This window comes from Triticum dicoccoides, chromosome 2B (assembly GCF_002162155.2).
Source record: "Triticum dicoccoides isolate Atlit2015 ecotype Zavitan chromosome 2B, WEW_v2.0, whole genome shotgun sequence".
In the NCBI taxonomy this organism is placed as follows: Eukaryota; Viridiplantae; Streptophyta; class Magnoliopsida; order Poales; family Poaceae; genus Triticum; species Triticum dicoccoides.
This window is the reverse complement of record NC_041383.1, coordinates 748230130-748250829: the sequence shown is the minus strand read 5'-3', so window position 1 is coordinate 748250829 and position 20700 is coordinate 748230130. Positions and strand designations below refer to the sequence as shown.

The 20700-nt window shown below is 46.3% G+C and overlaps 1 pseudogene; it reads right to left on the bottom strand.

The window, feature by feature from the left end:
- The window catches only part of LOC119361313, an 81159-nt pseudogene extending 60459 nt beyond the window's left edge, over window positions 1-20700 (bottom strand).

Genomic DNA, 20700 nt, shown 5'->3' with positions numbered 1-20700 from the left:
AAATATTCCAAAACGGAGAAAAATTATTATTAGAACTATTTTGGAGTCTGTTTACTTACCGTACCACATACATATTCCTTTTCGGAGTCTGAAACGTTCTGGAAAGTGTCCCTTATGTATTCCTCCGGGGTTACGGTCTCAATAACATTAATTTCAACATTTATGGGATTACCTGAGATATAATGTTTGATCCTTTGACTGATCACCACCTTCGGATTTGTGCCTTCGAAGTTGTTAATTTTTATGGCACCAGAACGATAGACCTCCTCGATAACTTAAGGGTCTTCCCATTTAGAGAGAAGTTTTCCTGCAAAAAATCTTAAACGAGAGTTGAAGAGCAACACATAATCACCTACATTAAACTCATGCTTTTGTATCCTTTTGTCATGCCATCTTTTAACTTTTTCTTTGAACAGTTTGGCATTTTCATAGGCTTGGGTTCTCCATTCATCAAGTGAGCTAGTGTCAAATAACCTCTTGTCACCGGCAAGTTTGAAATCATAATTGAGCTCTTTAATGGCCCAATATGCCTTATGTTCTAGTTTGAGAGGTAAGTGACATGCTTTTCCATAAACCATTTTATATGGAGACATACCCATAGAATTTTTATATGCAGTTCTATAAGCCCATAATGCATCATCAAGTTTCTTGGACAAATCCTTTCTAGATCTATTAACAGTCTTTTGCAAAATTAATTTGAGCTCTCTATTACTCAATTCTACTTGACCACTAGACTGTGGGTGATATGGAGATGCAATTTTATGATTAACATCATATTTAGCAAGCATTTTATGGAAAGCACCATGAATAAAATGTGAAGCACCATCAATCATTAGGTATCTAGGGACTCCAAACCTCAGAAAAATAACTTCTTTAAGCATCTTAATAGAGGTGTTATGATCAGCACTACTAGTTGGAATAGCTTCTACCCACTTAGTAACGTAATCAACAACAACTAAAATATGTGTATACCCATTAGAGGAAGGAAACGGTCCCATATAATCAAAGCCTCAAACATCAAATGGTTCAATAACAAGAGAATAATTCATAGGCATTTCTTGACGTCTACTAATGTTACAATTCTTTGACATTCATCACAAGACAAGACAAACTTACGGGCATCTTTGAAGAGAGTAGGCCAATAAAACCAGATTGCAATACCTTATGTGCAGTTCTATCTCCGGCGTGGTGTCCTCCATATGCCTTGGAGTGACACTTGCGTGGGATCTGTTCCTGTTCATGATCAGGTACACAACGTCTAATAACACCACCCACTCCTTTTTTATAAAGGTGTGGGTCATCCCAGAAGTAATGTCTTAAATCATAGAAGAACTTTTTCTTTTGCTGGTATGTGAAACTAGGCGGTATGAATTTAGCAACAATGTAATTAGCATAATCAGCATACCATGGAGCAGTACGAGAAGCATTTATGACAGCTAATTGTTCATCAGGAAAGCTATCATCAATAGGTAGTGGGTCATCAAGAACATTCTCTAACCTAGACAAGTTGTCTGCAACGGGGTTCTCAGCTCCCTTTCTATCAATAATATGCAAATCAAATTCTTGTAGCAAGATAACCCATCTAATAAGTCTAGGTTTAGCATCTTTCTTTTCCATAAGATATTTAATAGCAGCATGATCAGTGTGAATAGTTACTTTAGAATCAACAATATAAGGTCCGAACTTATCACAAGCAAATACAACTGCTAAAAATTCTTTTTCAGTAGTAGCATAATTTCTCTGGGTATTGTCTAGGGTTTTACTATCATATTGAATAACATTTAGTTTCTTATCAACTCTCTATCCTAGAGCAGCACCTACAGCATAATCACTAGCATCACACATAATTTCAAAGGGTAAATTCCAATCAGGTGGCTAAACAATAGGTGTAGAAATCAAAGCTTTCTTAAGTATTTCAAATGCTTCTACACAAGCATCACCGAAGACAAAAGGAATATCTTTTTGTAATAGATTAGTCCGAGGCCTAGAAATTTTAGAGAAGTCTCTAATGAACCTCCTATAAAAACCGGCATGACCAAGGAAACTTCTTGTACCTTTAATGTCTTTGGGACACGGCTGAGGGAGTCCTGGATTAGGGGGTATCCGGACAGCCGGACTATATACATTGTCCGAACTATCGAAGCGTGAAGATACAAGACTCAAGACTTCGGCTCGTGTCCGGATGGGACTTACCTTTGCGTGGAAGACAAGCTTGGCGATCCAGATATTATATTTCCTTCTTTGTAACCGACTCCATGTAAACCCTAGCCCTCTCCGATGTCTATATAAACCGGAGAGGTTGGTCCTTAGAAGGCCGATCACAATTACAATCACACCATCATAGGCTAGCTCTTAGAGTTTAGCCTCTACGATCTCGTGGTAGATCTACTCTTGTACTACCCATATCTTAAATATTAATCAAGCAGGAAGTAGGGTTTTACCTTCATCGAGAGGGCCCGAACCTGGGTAAACATTGTGTCCCTTGCTTCCTGTTACCATCAGCCTAAGACACACAGATTGGGACCCCCTACCCGAGATCCGCCGGTTTTGACACCGGCATTGGTGCTTTCATTGAGAGTTCCTCTGTGTTGTCGCTGTAAGGCTTGATGACTCGTCTCGTTGTCAAGGACGACATCACCTCTGGGGGAGCACTGGTTGTAGGCCAAACTCTCTGACTTGGCGGCTTCATTATGGCCGCCCCATCGGCTGTCACGCCAACAATGGCCTCTCAGGTCGTCACGCATAACCTTCGCATCAATTCAGAGCTCGCCGAATAGATGGATCGGATCAAGATCTCCTCCCTTAATGAGCTCTTGGATCGCATCACCACTTTGGGAGTCGCTACGGACTATGACCGGATTGGGCTTAAACCCGACCAAAGGGTCATTAGATCCCCGCGCGGCTACCCATGAGATAGCGGTAGTGGAGGAACCACACAAGGGTTGCCCCTCAACTTTGAGGATGAATTATGTCCGGATCACCGAACTCAGTGAGTCGAACACCTACTCAAAGGAAGACATGACCCGGGTCCCGGAGTTAGAATCGGGCATTGGGCCGAAGAGATTGGGTAATACCCCGGATCCCAAACTATCAGGTTCGGAACCTCCCGTGCCCCCGGGTGTTAGATCGGATCAAAATCCAGATTCATCCAATGACACTCGCTCGGACTTAAGCCTTCTCTCCCGCATCAGGCAAGAGCCCCATGAGATGGTACACCGTTACTGGACCAGATTCCTCCTTGCGCTTAAAAAGGTCGAGGACTGCCACAAGGAGGACGTAGTCTCACTTTTTTGCAAAAACTGCACGAACAAAGGGCTCCTTAATGATGTAAGCCGCCGTGACATAGTACACTTTACGGACTTGGCAACCATAGTACAGAATTACTGTGCGATGGAAAGCGCCTGGAAGACCCAAACGGAATTTTGGGATAGTACGCCCTCGCCAGAACCTTTGTCCGAACTAAACAGCCAAACTCTCGTAGGTTGACCAATTCAATTCCCAAGAAACCAAAACCCGCCCCAGGTCGTGGAACTGTATTGGAAGAATGGCTCAATGGGCCATGTAAGCTTCACAGTACGCCGGATGCAACACCAACCCATAGCCTTAGGGCATGTTGGATACTCCGGCAGGTAGCAAACAGTGGCGAGGATCTCCTCGAAAGCCATAAAGCAGAACAACATCCCGCCAAGGAACACAATACGGTACTAACAGTCTTCGAGACTTTCGCCTCAAACAATAGGCGCAAGCAAGCTCATGAAAGGTCCGCTGAAATCTGCCATGTGGCAAAAATAAATCCGTGGAACGACACTGCTATAAATTTCAATGCCAGCGATGAACCCCAATTCCAGACCATCCGGGCACCAGCCGCTTTGGTCCTTAGCCCAATAGTGGATGGCTTTCGGCTCACTAAAGTACTCATGGACGGCGGAAGCAGATTAAACTTAATCTACGAAGAAACACTCAAGAAGATGGAAATTGATAAAAGCCGCATTGAACTAAGTGGCACAACCTTCAGGGGAATTATCCCTAGTCGGGAAGCAAGTTGTGCGGGGAAAATCACACTCGATGTGGTATTCGGCACCCCAGAGAATTACAGGGCCGAAGAAATCACATTACAAGTGGCTCCTTTCATCAGCGAATACCACGCCCTTCTAGGGCAGGACGCATTTGCAAGCTTTCAAGTTATACTCCATTACGGGTACATGAAGCTTAAAATGCCCGAACCCAATGGAATCATCACTCTAGCTAGTGATTTGGACGTCGCACTTTGCACCGAAAACAAAACCGCAGCACTAGCCTTGGAAGCACTATCCGAAGCCCTAGCAGCAGAAGAATTAACAACACCACGCGCCACCGTGGACAGGGACAACGTAATACTCGACAAGTGACCCAAGTCCGCCTCATTTAAACCCGCAGATGAGATAGTCAAATTCCAAGTCCACCCAACGGACCCCACGAAGACAGCTTCCATCGGGACACAGTTGAGCCCCGCTATGGATGCCGCACTGCGAGACTTCTTACGCGAGAATTGGGACATTTTCGCCTGGCACCCATCGAATATGCCGGGCATCCCGCGAGGATTGGCCGAACATAGCCTTAACATACTAAAGGGATACTAACCTGTTAAACAGACCCTAAGACGATTTTTAGAGCCCAAACGGCAAGCCATGGGGGAAGAGCTAGCCAAGCTGCTTCAGGCCGAATTCATCAGAGATATCAAGCATCCGGATTGGCTGGCAAACTTGGTAAAAGAAGGACAAATCCTGGCGCCTGTGCGTCGACTTCAAAGACCTCAACAAGGCTTGCCCCAAGGATCCCTTTCCCCTCCTCACATCGATCAAATCATCGACGCCACAGCAGGACACGACTCTCTGTGTTTCCTCGACGCATACTCTGGATACCATCAAATAAAGATGGCAGAGTCCGACCAAGCTGCAATAGCTTTCATAATGCCATATGGCCCTTTCTGCTTCAACACTATGCCTTTTGGGCTTAAGAATGCCGGCGCAACCTATCAACGCATGATTCAAACATGCTTGGAAAAGCAAATCAGCAAAACAGTGGAGGCATACGTGGACGACGTAGTCATAAAAACAAGACACGTGGAAACCCTAATAGATGACTTGAGGCTTACGTTCGACAACCTCCGAACATACGACATCAAGCTGAATCCAGAGAAATGCGTTTTCGGCGTCCCCTCTGGAAAACTGTTGGGTTCATCGTTTCCAATAGAGGAATTGAAGCTAACCCGGCAAAAATCCGAGCTTTGTCGTAGTTGGCTATACCAACAGACCTCAAACACATCCAGAAACTAGCTGGATGCGTGGCTGCTTTGAGCCGCTTTATCTCCAGGTTAGGAGAAAAGGCATTACCTCTTTACCGCCTTCTTCGGCGCACCGAACACTTCGTGTGGACAGATGCAGCCGCGGTCGAACTCGACGAAATAAAGACCTTATTAGCCAATAATCCAGTCCTAACAGTGCCAAATATCGGCGAACCTATGCTGCTGTACATAGCTGCAACACATCAAGTTGTAAGCACAGTACTCGTCGTCCAACGAGAGGTTGACGGATACAAATTCCCGCTACAGAAGCTAGTTTATTACGTATCCACGGTCCTCACCCCATGCAAATCCCGATACCCACACTATCAAAAAATAGCATACGCGGTCTTCATGGCATCCCGAAAGCTACGACACTACTTTCAAGAGTGTTTGATTACGGTGACCTCCGAAGTACCACTAAACGATATAATAAATAACTGTGATGCCACGGGCCAGATCGCTAAATGGGTGATCGAGCTCCTTCCGTTCGACATAACAGACAAGCCTCGGCGGGCTATCAAGTCGCAAGTATTAGCTGACTTTGTCGCTGAATGGACAGAAGCCGAACTCCCTAAAGAGTACGGCGCGTACTCCAACTGGATCATGCACTTCGACGGCTCTAAAATGCTGGACGGATTGGGAGCAGGCGTAGTCCTGATGTCTCCCACCGGAGATACGGTCCAATACGTCCTCCAAATATTATACACAGACTCCAACAATGCAGCCGAATATGAGGCTCTGTTGCACGGTCTTCGGATGGCAGTCTCTATGGGCATTCAACGCCTAGAGCTGCGCAGGGATTCAAACCTCGTGATATCACAAATAAACGGAGACTTTGATGCCAAGGATCCAAAAATGGCGGCCTACCGTAATGTCGTCCTTAAAATGTCAGCTCGGTTCGAGGGGCTCGAATTCCACCATGTGGCTCGAGAAAACAATCAAGCGGCAGATGTCCTTGCCCGCATCGGCGCTAAACGCGACCCTGTCCCACCTAACATATTCCTGGAGAGGCTGTTCAAGCCATCCGTGGTATGGGAAGGGGAGTCTGGCAATACCAACACGGATCCGAATACATCCCCAGATTCCGAACTATCAGACATAATCGAAGGCTCTACCACCGAAATAACATCGTCAGCCCACGAAATAATGGCTGTCATTGCCCCATGAACTAAGCCTTTCTTGGCCTACCTAAATATGCAGGAGCTCCCCAAATAGAAAAATAAAGCACGCTGCATCGTCAGGCGTTCTAAAGCTTACAAAATCCATGAAGGGGAACTCTATAAGAAAAGTAAGACCGGGGTGCTCCAAAGGTGCATCTCCAAAGAGGAAGGGCGGCAGCTCTTGGCTGAAATCCATGCCGGACTGGGCGGGCACTATCGGTGTCAAAAACGGCGGATCTCGGGTAGGGGGTCCCGATCTGTGCGTCTTAGGCTGATGGTAACACGAAGCAAAGGACACAATGTTTACCCAGGTTTGGGCCCTCTCGATGGAGGTAAAACCCTACTTCCTGCTTGATTAATATTGAAGATATGAGTAGTATAAGAGTAGATCTACCATGAGATCATAGAGGCTAAACCCTTAGAGCAAGCCTATGATGGTATGATTGCAATTGTGATCAGCCTTCTAAGGACCATCCTCTCTGGTTTATATAGACACCGGAGAGGGCTAGGGTTTACATGGTGTCGGTTACAAGGAAGGAAATCTAATATCCGGATCGCCAAGCTTGTCTTCCATGCAAAGGAGAGTCCCATCCGGACACGGGCCGAAGTCTTGAGTCTTGTATCTTCACGCTTCGATAGTCCGGATAATGTATATAGTCAGGTTGTCCGGATATCCCCTAATCTAGGACTCCCTCAGGCACCACGCCGCGGCTCGAGCACTAGTCAGCAAGGCCTTCCGTACAAGCTTCTATTGGCCGACGGCCCGAGCAGACGCACATGACCTTGTCCAACACTGCGTCGGTTGCCAGCTCTTTGCCAATCAGAGTCATATGCCCCCCACCGCTCTCCAAACAATCCCCATAACTTGGCCCTTCGTGGTATGGGGGCTGGATATGGTTGGACCCCTTAAAGGGGGAAGCCACAAGAAAAAAATACTTATTGGTCATGGTAGACAAGTTCACCAAATGGATAGAAGCCAAACCAGTGAAAATGGCCGAATCCGGACCAGTGATAGATTTTATATCCGGGGTCGTACACTGATAAGGTGTCCCCCACAACATCATCACCGATAATGGCTCAAATTTCACAGCCGATGAAGTGAAAGCTTGATGCGGCAAAATGGGCATTAAGCTCGACTATGCTTCCATCTACCATCCTCAAACAAATGGCCAGGTCGAACGGGCAAACGGTCTCATCATGAGCGGCAAAACCCAGACTAGTGCGATCCTTGACAGAGTCGGACACTCATTGGGTCCAGGAACTTGACTCCGTACTCTGGGGGCTGCGGACCATGCTGAATCGCACCACCGGATATACACCATTTTTATGGTGTACGGCGTGGAAGCAGTACTACCCTGCAACATAATACATGATTCGCCACGCGTACGCATGTATGAAGAGAAGGAAGCCGAGCTAGATCGGCAGGATAACTTGGACGCCCTGGAGGAGGAGCGCGACGTCGCGACGGCCCGTTCCACATTCTATCAGCAACAGGCTCGACGATACCAAAGCAGAGAAGTGCAGGACAAAACTTATAATATTAGCGAGCTCGTTCTACGCTTACCGAAGAAGAAGAAGGACAAGCTCAAACCCAAGTGGGAAGGTCACTTTGTCATTGACAAAGTTCTCACCGGAGGAGCGTACCGCTTACATAATGCGTCCGATAATAGACTCGAGCCGAACCCATGGAATGCGGCCAGACTCCGGAGATTCTACGCCTAGCGCCGAACTTAGTGTTCGTCTCCTTACCCCCTCCTTTTTCATTATGCTCCCTCCCTCTTCCTTTCTTGATCCTTTTCTCTTCACATAAAGTATTTAATGCAGTACGGACTCCCGGATTACTCCGGCCGCACTATGTGTGTAAGCAATACCTGGGGGCTTCCTATACGGAAGCTAAACATAACTTATTCTAAAAGGCTTTTTGCCCATCACACATGTGTTTTCCATGTGTGCCTTTTCTTCACCATTATATGCATCGATATGACTTAAGATGTGGCCAAGATGGGTTGCCTGGCAACTGTGTTTATGCCCTACATTCCCGTTAATTCAGCTAGGGCATAAGGGGAGCACCTCTGCGATTGTTACTGCCGGCTCAGCCGGATGTGTACCTCGGACTGAGTGAAGCCGAAAGCTAGTTTCCTTAAGAGAATATTCGGTCGGTGAACAAAAGATGTCTTCATTTATCATAACATAAATCCCCAGGAGTTTTGTATCCTGCGCTATGGTTCGCAGTTCGGACATGTGCCTTGTCGCATGCTTACCCAGGGAAAGGAACCCTTAACGGAACTATTCTCCCTCGAAGATGTTTCTTACTATCCATGTAATATAACATAACTAGTTGGGTACTTGTCTGTTCAAGCAGTTATGACCCCTACGCCTGGTTTCCACGCATACTCTGGTTTCGTATAACCGAGCGGGTATTCAGACACACCCTGGACTCTAGGATCTGGGGGTTGAAGCGAAAAGGTCCGCCATGACAAATGATTTTAATCTGGCTAGGGGCTACTTATGCCCATTAAATTACACAGTCACTTGGACTGACTATATTCCTCCTCTATGCCATCCAACAGGCTATCTAGCTTACAATCTTGTTGAGAATACTTAGCGGCTAATGCTACCTGGTCATATACCAGACTTACGGGAATTTCTTGCCCATCGGGCCCCGCCGGTCCTACTTCGGCCATATGGTTCGGTTCCAGCTTGGTGTAGCGTGTCTTCACCATTGCCCAAGCTTCTCTTGCACCTTGTCGGCACGCTGATATGTTCCACAGTCGGAAGCACCGCCGGGCTCCTTGAAGCAGGTCCACAAGCTCCCCCATGCCATTCGGCGGGGGGCTTGATGGCCACAAGGCCTGAGCAACGCCGTGCATCACCCGCCGAGCTCGCTCGTGCAACTGTGAAAGTTCTTGTAGTACATCACCTGTAGATGAGGGCATCTCCTCCTCGGGGCGACCCGTTAACATTCCTACAAGCAAAATTCTTTCAATACACTTCCTCGCCGAACTATTATACAGTTCGTCTAGGCACTCACCATAAATGTCGCATCGAAGCCTTTTATTCTCCTTCATAGAGTCCGCCAGCTGGGCGCGGACGTCTTTTAACTCTACGTCCAACCGGACATTGGCATCTTGAAGATTGTTCTTTTCCTGCCGAACTTGCGTGAGAATGCGCTCGCCAGCCTTTAGCTGCCCTTTGAGATGCGAGTCGTCATCTCTTACGCCCTCTGGATTCACCCCGGGGTTATCTGCAGAATTTTCTGTTACATTTGTCATATCAGCCATTTATTAATTGGTGCATCTTAGTACAATTGAGACAAATGTTACCAGAGGGGGCCTTCTGGGATCCCTCTAACTTGGCAACCGCGTCCCTCAGCTGGGCCTTACATTCCTCCAGCTCCCGAGCCAATTGTTCATTCTTATCTACAAGAACCTGTGCATAAATTGATCCTTCAAACAGTTGTTCCAACTGTTTCAAGTCTCAGGGGCTACTGCTATACATACTTATCAAAATTTCTTACCCGTATATCTTTGGTATACTAGTTCGTCGCTTGGGCAAGCCCGTCTTGAGCAGCTTGGACGTATGCGTCTGCCGAATTGAAGGCATTAAAGGGCTCTTCGGAAAAGATGTTGTTCCGAAGCACGGCCCTCTGACGCTGGTGATTCATGGCGCTCTCCACTTCGGAGTTCGTGGACGAAAACATATCCGCATCCTCTGTCGGAGAACTATGCGGTACTAGCCCCGTGTCCACCTCCGCCCTCGAAGCCGGTTCTGGAACCCGGCTGGAGGAGGCGTGATTGGCGGGATCCCCGGATATAGTCCGGCTGCTCCTCTTCCTGCCAGACACAAAGGGCGCTGTCATATTTCAAATACTATAATCGCAGGACATGTTATTACTTTACCTCTGCAGCAGTGTGTCGACCCTCACTGCCTTCCTCTTAAGCCTGCTCGATTCGGACGCCCGTGGTCGACGAGTCCCTAGGGGCTCGGCCCTGCGCTCCGACCGTCGTCTCTGCAAACAGCACGACGCCTCAAGGGTAAATCATAATACCTGAGGGGAGTCCTCTTCGGAGGATAGGGTTTTTAGCTCGGCTTACACGCGACACAGGGAGTAGTCCGAGATAGTCGGCCGTAATGGCCACTGAGGCACCATCCCAGCTCGCTTGATAAAATACCCCGTTGACAAGCTCCACAGTGATATCCAGATCTTCTTTGAGTCCCGGATCTAGGGTCCTTCCGGGGTCCTCTGGCTGCGGGGAGGGGCTGAAGATTCCTTCTACGACCCTCCTCAGTTCCTGCTCGGAAACATCGATGCAGGTAATCTTAGCAGAAGAACGCTAAAGTAAGTAAAACAGGGAGAGGAAATACGACTTACCCACTATGGGGGGTTGTACATGGAGAATCCGTCCCGCGATTTAATGCGAAGGAATTCCTCCTCTTCCCCTTGTATAAATCGGACAATATCCTTGCCAAAGCAGTGGCAGAGTCCGGACCCTTACGGCCGTAGCGGGTGGAGTCGTCTTCCCCGTTGAAGTGCCACATGGGCTTCCCCCGATATTGAAGCGGTTGAACTCCCCGCATTATGCATATTGCCATGACCTCAACTATCATCAGTCCGGATTTGGCCAGTAACTTTATCCTGCTCATCAGGAAGTATATTTCCCTCGTATCCTCTTCTTGAGGGCCCCGGGGGCACCAACTTAGGCGCGCCCTCGGCGGGGCGTTACTGAACTTGGGGAGACCTGTCCGGACTAGATCCGGAAGGGGAACGTCATCAATGTAAAACCACTCTGAAGGCCAGTTTTCTGGTGCCTTCTAGTGTCGGACAGGTATCCGGTCTCGGCAATGCGCCATACTTCGGCCCCGGCCACTTGACATAGGGATTCTCCCTGGGTGCGAGGGACAAGGCAGAATAGCTTCCTCCATAATCCGAAGTGAGGTCCGCAGCCTAAAAATAGCTCGCAAAGGGCGACGTACCCCGCTATATGCAGAATGGAGGCAGGGGTAAGGTTGTGCAACTGGAGGCCGTAGAACTCCAGGAGCCCGCGAAGAAACGGGTGGATGGGAAACCCGACACCCCTTAGCAGGTGCAGGATGAGGCATATATGCTCCTCTGGAGATGGATTTGGAGATCCCTCCGCTTGTTCCCCTCCATCATAAGTGGCTATTCCGGCTCGGACGGGGACAATGAACGCTGGTGGGAGAAACCCTTGGGTTTGTAACTCTATCAAACGGCTATGAGGAACTGAACACTCTCCCCAATCCCCCGACTTGGAACGAGGAGAACGAGCAGAAGAGCTGCGACAGCCGGCCTTGTTGGAATGGTTTTTTGCAAAGCACTCTATTGGATGCTAGCTCAGGGAGGGAGAGTGAGGTTTGGGTCTGAGAATCCCCGTCCCTTCAAATAGATGGTCAGCCCGGAGGATTAAGGGTGGCAAATGCAAAAATGCCTCGACTCTTCGCAGTCGCTCGACGTGTGGAGATGGTCATTATTGAGACACTGAAGCCGAGGAGTACAACATTGATGGGATGCCGGACACTATTTGTCGTAATAGGTACCTTGGAGTATTCAGAGATGGAACCTGCCTTGCAATGCCGAAGACAAGACTGCACGCCGGACTCATCGTCATTGAAGCCTGGTTCAGGGGCTACTGAGGGAGTCCTGGATTAGGGGGTATCCAGACAGCCGGACTATATACATCGTCCGGACTATCGAAGCGTGAAGATACAAGACTCAAGACTTTGGCTCGTGTCCGGATGGGATTCTCCTTTGCGTGGAAGACAAGCTTGGCGATCCGGATATTATATTTCCTTCCTTGTAACCGACTCCATGTAAAACCTAGCCCTCTCCGGTGTCTATATAAACCAGAGAGGTTGGTCCTTAGAAGGCCGATCACAATTACAATCATACCATCATAGGCTAGCTCTTAGGGTTTAGCCTCTATGATCTCGTGGTAGATCTACTCTTGTACTACCCATATCTTCAATATTAATCAAGCAGGAAGTAGGGTTTTACCTCCATCGAGAGGGCCCGAACCTGGGTAAACATTGTGTCCCTTGCTTCTTGTTACCATCTGCCTTAGACGCACAGATCGGGACCCCCTACCCGAGATCCACCGGTTTTGACACCAACAACGGCATCTTTTCAATAGCATCAACTTTAGCTTTATCAACTTCAATACCTCTTTTAAAAAATTTATGCCCCAAGACAATGCCTTCATTAACCATAAAGTGGAACTTCTCCCAATTCAAGACAAGACTAGTGTCTTCGCATCTCTGTTAAACTCGATCAAGGTTACTCAAGCAATCGTCAAAAGAAGATCCATAAACGGAGAAATCATCCATGAAAACCTCAAAAATCTTTTCACAAAAGTCAGAGAATATAGCCATCATGCATCTTTGAAAGGTAGCATGTGCATTACATAAACCAAAAGGCATACGTCTATAAGCAAAGGTACAGAAAGGGCAAGTAAAAGTGGTCTTTTCTTGATCCTCTTTTGACACAGGTATTTGAGAGAAACGAGAGTAACCATCTAGAAAGCAAAAAATAAGTATGTTTGGATAATCTTTCTAGCATTTGATCAATAAAAGGTAAGGGGTAATGATCTTTTTAGTAGCTTTATGTAATTTGTCGAAATCAATTACAATCCTATAACCTGTAACAATTCTTTGTGGGATCAATTCATCTTTATCATTAGGAACGATAGTAATACCTCCCTTCTTAGGGACACAATGGACAGGACTTACCCACTGACTATCAGCAACGGGATAAATTATACCTGCCTCCGGAAGCTTTAGTATTTCTTTTCTTACCACTTCTTTCATCTTAGGATTTAACCGTCGTTGGTGATCAACAACTGGTTTGGCATCTTTCTCCAATTTTATTTTGTGTTGACATAGAGTGGGACTAATGCCCTTAAGATCATCAAGCTTATATCCAATAGCAGCATGGTGCTTCTTCAAAGTTTTCAATAATTTCTCCTCTTCCTGCTCTGAAAGGTTAGCATTAATAATAACAAGATATAACTTCTTTTTATCAAGATAAGCATATTTAAGAGTATCAGGTAGTGGTTTAAGCTCAAACATGGGATCACCCTTGGGTGGTGGAAGATCCCCTAGAATTTCAACAGGCAAGTTGTGTTTCAAAATAGGTCCCTGTTTAAAGAATACTTCATCTATTTCCCTTCTTTCATTCATGAACATATCATTTTCATGGTCTAGCAAATATTGTTCTAAAGGATCATTTGGAGGCACGACAATAGAAGCAAGACCAATAATTGCATCCTTACTAGGCAATTCTTTATCTTGGGGTTGTCTACGAAACTTAGCAAAATTAAACTCATGAGACATATCTCCCAAACCAATAGTAACGACATCTTTTTCGCAATCTATCTTAGCATTAACAGTATTCAAGAAGGGTCTACCAAATAAAATGGGACAAAAGCTATCTTGTGTGGAACCAAGAACAAGAAAATCAGCAGGATATTTAACTTTCCCACACAAGACTTCAACATCTCTAACAATCCCAAATGGTGAAATAGTATCTCTATTGGCAGGCTTAATTGTAACATATATTTCTTCTATCTCAGTAGGTGCAATATCATGTATAATTTCTTTATATATGGAATGAGATATTGCACTAGCACTAGCACCCATGTCACATAAGTCATGGTAACAATGATCTCCTGTTTTAACAGAAATAACAGGCATGCCTATGACAGGTCTATGTTTATTTTTAGCATCAGGTCAAGTAATTCTAGCAGCTTCATCGTAGAAGTAAATAACATGCCCATCAATATTATCAGCCAAGAGATCTTTAACCATAGCAATACTAGGTTCAACTTTAATTTGCTCAGGTGGTGTAGGTGTTTTAGTATTACTCTTACGAACCACAGTTGAAGCTTTAGCATGATCCTTTATCCTAACAGGGAAAGGTAGTTTCTCAATATAGGTAGTAGGAACAATAGGATCATTATAAGTGATAGCCTTTTCTTCAACTTTAATAGGTGCAACTACTTTTACTTCAGTGGGAGGATTATATTTAAACCACTTCTCCTTAGGGAGGTCAACATGAGTAGCAAATGATTCACAGAAGGAAGCTACTATCTCAGAGTCAAGTCCATATTTAGTGCTAAATTCACGGAAGACATCGGTATCCATAAAAGATTTAACACAATCAAACTTAGGTGTCATACCTGACTCCTTACCTTCGTCAAGATCCCAATCTTCAGAGTTGCATTTAATTCTTTCCAATAAATCCCATTTGAATTCGATAGTCTTCATCATAAAAGACCCAGCACAAGAAGTATCGAGCATGGAGCGATTGTTGAGAGAAAGCCGAGCATAATTTTTTTGAATAATCATTTCTCTTGAAAGCTCATGATTGGGGCATGAATATAACATTGACTTAAGCCTCCCCCAAGCTTGAGCGATGCTTTCTCCTTCGTGAGTCCAAAAATTATATATATAATTACGATCACGATGAACAAGATGCATAGGATAAAACTTCTGATGAAATTCCAATTTCAATTGTTTGTAGTTCCATGATCCCATATCACCACATAGCCTAAACCATGTCAATGCATCTCCCTTCAAAGATAAAGGGAAGACATTCTTCTTGACAACATCATCGGGCATACCTGCAAGCTTAAATAATACACAAACTTCATCCACATAGATTAGGTGCAAATCAGGATGCAATGTTCCATCTCTTGTAAAAGGATTAGCTAGCAGTTTCTCTATCATACCCGAAGGAATTTCAAAGTAAACATTTTTTAGTAGGTTCAGTAGGTTGAGGAGCAACTCTTTGCTCTACTGGTCGGGGTGAAGATACCCCGAACAAGCCCCTCAAAGGATTATGTTCCATAGTAACAAGTGACAGTAAATTTCAGCACACTATATAAATCTTTCCTTACCAAGTTCCACTTTACCAAAGGCGCTTCACTCCCCGGCAACGGCGCCAGAAAAGAGTCTTGATGGCCCACAAGTGTAGGGGATCTATCGTAGTCCTTTCGATAAGTAAGAGTGTCGAACCCAACGAGGAGCAGAAGGAAATGACAAGCAGTTTTCAATAAGGTATTCTCTGCAAGTACTGAAATTATCGGTAACAGATAGTTTTGTGATAAGGTAATTCGTAACGGGTAACAAGCAATGAAAGTAAATAAGGTGCAGCAAGATGGCCCAATCCTCGTTGTAGCAAAGTAAATATGCTTTGACACTGATCCGGATGACTCTAAGTCGCAATCCGGATATGTATTTTTATTGAATGGTGGAGTTGTAAGTTGGTGCAATTCCAAGCAAAGCGTCGTGGCGGGGATCTACGTGTGAAGCGGAGTACATAGCTGCTTCGGAAGCAGCGAATGAAGGAGTCTAGATGAAGGAATTCATATCTGATCTAGGTGTCATACCTAGTGCATCGGGTCCAATGAAAATCTTTTGTGACAATACTGGTACAATTGCCTTGGCGAAGGAATCCAGATTTCACAAGAGAACTAAGCACATCAAGAGACACTTCAATTCCATCCGTCATCAAGTGTCGGAGGGAGACATAGAGATTTGCAAGATACATACGATCTGAATGTTGCAGACCCGTTGACTAAGCCTCTTCCACGAGCAGAACATGATCAGCACCAATACTCCATGGGTGTTAGAATCATTACTTTGTAATCTAGATTATTGACTCTAGTGCAAGTGGGAGACTGAAGGAAATATGCCCTAGAGGCAATAATAAAGTTATTATTTATTTCCTTATATCATGATAAAATGTTTATTATTCATGCTAGAATTGTATTAACCGGAAACTTAGTACATGTGTGAATACATAGACAAAACATAGTGTCCCTAGCATGCCTCTACTTGACTAGCTCGTTAATCAAAGATGGTTGTGTTTCCTAACCATAGACATGTGTTGTCATTTGATGAACGAGATCACATTATTAGGAGAATGATGTGATGGACATGACCCATCCGTTATCTTAGCATTATGATCGTTACAGTTTCATTGCTACTGCTTTCTTCATGACTTATACATGTTCCTCAGACTATGAGATTATGCAACTCCTGAATACCAGAGGAACACCTTGTGTGCTATCAAACGTCACAACATAAATGGGTGATTATAAAGATGCTCTACAGGTGTCTCCAAAGGTGTTTGTTGGGTTGGCATAGATCAAGATTAGGATTTGTCACTTCGTGTTTCGGAGAGGTATCTCTGGGCCCTCTCGGTAATGCTCATCACTATAAGCCTTGCAAGCAATGTGACTAATAAGTTAGTTATGGGATGAAGCATTACAGAACGAGTAAAGAGACTTGCCGCTAACGAGATTGAACTAGGTATGATGATACCGACGATCGCAGCTCAGGCAAGTAACATACCGATGACAAAGGGAACAACGTATCTTGTTAAGCGGTTTGACCGATAAAGATCTTCATAGAATATGTACGAGCCAATATGAGCATCTAGGTTCCGCTATTGGTTATTGACTGGAGATGTGTCTCGGTCATGTCTACATAGTGCTCGAACCCGTAGGGTCCGCACGCTTAACGTTCGATGACGATTTGTATTATGAGTTATGTGTTTTGATGACCGAAGTTTGTTTGGAGTCCCGGATGAAATCACGGACATGACGAGGAGTCTCTAAATGGTCGAGATATAAAGATTGATATATTGGAAGGTCGGGTATTTTCCGAAGTACGGGGAGGTTACTGGAACCCCCCGGGGGAGTTGATGGGCCTTAATGGGCTTTAGGGGAAAGGAGAGAAGGGCCTCAAGGGGTGGCCTCACCCCCCCCCCCCATGGGCTGGTCCGAATTGGACTAGGAGGGGATGGCGCCCCCCTCCTTCCTTTTCTCCTCTCCCCCCTTCCCTCCTTCTCCTAGTTGGAATAGGAGGGGGTGAATCCTACTTGGACCGGGAGTCCAAGTAGGACTCCCCCCTTGGTGCGTGATGAACCACAAGTGTAGGGGACCTATCTAGTCCTTTCGATAAGTAAGAGTGTCAAACCCAACGAGTAGCAGAAGGAAATGACAAGCGGTTTTCAGCAAGGTATTCTCTGCAAGAACTGAAATTATCGGTAACAGATAGTTTTGTGTTAAGGTAATTCGTAACGGGTAACAAGCAATGAAAGTAAATAAGGTGCAGCAAGATGACCCAATCCTCTTTGTAGCAAAGGACAAGCCTAGACAAGTTCTTATATAGAGAAAAGCGCTCCCAAGGACACATGGGAATTATCGTCAAGCTAGTTTTCATCACGCTCATATGATTCGCGTTCGTTACTTTGATAATTTGATATGTGGGTGGACCGGTGCTTGGGTACTGCCCTTTCTTGGACAAGCATCCCACTTATGATTAGGCCGAAATCACTATTCTGACCTTTTTAACAATCTTTGTCACAAAATGAACTTGACATGAAAGTATTTCCAATCTGACCCTTTTAGCAACGCCACAGCCCGTGGCATTTCTTCTCCATATAAAAACACCGAAGTAGCTCGCGTTTCAGACCCACATACGAACGCCAAGCTAGCTAGCGCTTCCGATCCACATGGAAACGCCAAGCGCATTGGCGTTTCCGCCCAGGCCGAAACGCCACCATCATTGGCATTTGTAGCATCTGATTGCCCATCTTTGCGGCTCAACAAGCTCGGCACCTTCAGCATGGCGCAGCTGGGCCAGTCCAAGAGCCCCTTCTTCCAGCTCTTCAAGCGCAACAAGAAGGACTCGAGCGGCTTTGCCGACAGCATGCTCAAGCTGGTGCGCACGCTGCCCAAGGTTCTCAAGTACCTAGTCGACCCCATCACCAAGAAGCCCTTCGTGAACGCCGTGGTGTCGCTCACCGGGTTTGCGCTCGTCGACGGGCCGGCCAGGCAGGACCACCCCAAGGCCATCGCCTCGCTGATGAAGCTCGACGTGCCGTACATCGTCGCGCTGCCGCTCGTGTTCCAGACCACGGAGGAGTGGCTCAACAGCACCTTGGGCCTTCACCCCATCCAGGTGGCGCTGCAGGTCGCGCTCCCGGAGCTCGAAGGTGGCATGAAGCCCATCGTCTTCGCCGGCCGGGACCCGAGATCAGGCAAGCCACTCCTCCATTCCCTTGGCCTCTTGGTCTGATTTGTCACTTGCATCAGTGTACTTTGCGCTGAACTGGGAATGCTCTTTCTTGTGTTTGATGCAGGGAAGTCGCATGCATTGCACAAGAGGGTGGAGCAGCTCTGCACGAGAGCAATCAGATTGGCAACGCCAATGCTGGTGGCGTTTCGGCCTGGGCGGAAACGCCAACGCGCTTGGCGTTTCCATGTGGATGGGAAGCGCTAGCTAGCTTGGCGTTCGTGTGTGGGTCTGAAACGCGAGCTACTTCGGCGTTTTTATATGGAGAAGAAACGCCACGGGCTGTGGCATTGCTAAAAGGGTCAGATTGTGAAATACTTTCATGTCAAGTTCATTTTGTGACAAAGATTGTTAAAAAGGTCAGAATAGTGATTTCATCCTTATGATTAACCCCTATTGCAAGCATCCGCAACTACAAAATAAGTATTAAGGTAAACCTAACCATGGCATGAAACATGTGCATCCAAATCAGCCCTTTACGAAGCAACGCATAAATTAGGGTTTAAACTTCTGTCACTCTAGCAACCCATCATCTACTTATTACTTCCCAATGCCTTCCTCTAGGCCCAAACAATGGTGAAGTGTCATGTAGTCGACGTTCACATAACACCACTAGAGGAAAGACAACATACATCTCATCAAAATATCGAATGAATACCAAATTCACATGACTACTTATAGCAAGACTTCACCCATGTCCTCAGGAACAAACGTAACTACTCACAAATCATATTCATGTTCATAATCAGAGGGGTATAAATATGCATTAAGGATCTGAACATATGATCTTCCACCAAATAAACCAACTAACATCAACTACAAGGAGTAATCAACACTACTAGTGACCCACAGGTACCAATCTGAGGTTTTGGGACAAAGATTGAATACAAGAGATGAACTAGGGTTTGAGAGGATATGGTGCTGGTGAACATGTTGATGGAGATTGACCCCCTCGCAATGAGAGGATCAATGGCAATGATGACGATGATGATTTCCCCCTCCCGGAGGGATGTTTCCCCGGCGGAACAGCTCCGCCGGAGCCCTAGATTGGTTCCGCCAAGGTTCTGCCTCGTGGCGGCGGTGTTTCATCCTAAAAGCTTGCTTATGATTTTTTTTTCCTGGGTAAAAGACTTCATATGCAGAAGATGGTCACCGGAAGGCTGCCAGGGGGCCCACGAGGCAGGGGGCGCGCCCCCACCCTCGTGGACGGTGGATGGCCCCCGTCTAGTATTTCTTCCGCTTAATATTTTTTATTAATTCCAAAAATGACTTTTGTGGAGTTTCAGGACTTTTGAAGTTGTGCAGAATAGGTCTATAACATTTGCTCCTTTTTCAGCCCAGAATTCCAGCTGCCGGCATTCTCCCTCTTCATGTAAACCTTGTAAAATAAGATAGAATAGGCATAAGTATTGTGACATAACGTGTAATGACAACCCATAATGCAATAAATATCAATATAAAAGCATGATGCAAAATGAACGTATCAGCGCGCCCCCTCTAGGGCCGGCCTCCTCCTCCTCCCTCCTTTATATACGAGGGCAGAGGGCACCCCTAGAACACACCAAGTTTTGCCTAAGCCGTGTGTGGTGCCCCCTCCATAGTTACACACCTCGATCATATCGTCGTTGTGCTTACGCAAAGCCCTGCGCCGGTAACGTCATCATCACCGTCGCCACGCCGCCGTGCTGACGGAACTCACCCTCGTCCTCAACTAGATTAAGAGCACGAGGGACGTCATCGAGGTGAACGTATGCTGAACGTGGAGGTGCCATACGTTCGGTACTTGGATCGGTTGGATCGCGAAGACGTTCGACTACATCAACCGCCTTACTAAACGCTTCCGCTTTCGGTCTACGAGGGTACGTGGTCACACTCTCCCGTCTAGTTGATATGCATCTCCTAGATAGATCTTGCGTGATTGTAGGAAAATTTTGAAATACTACGTTCCCCAACAGGTGAAGGGTGTAGCGAGCGGCACGTTGAGCGGGCGTGCCTCGGCCGCCGCCACGTCCACTGAGAAGGTCTCCTTGAGCGCGTCGAATCCGAACGCCTCATCGGCTGCTGCGGCGTCACGTGAGGGGGAGGGGGCGACAGCGAGATGGTACGGAGGCGGGTGGC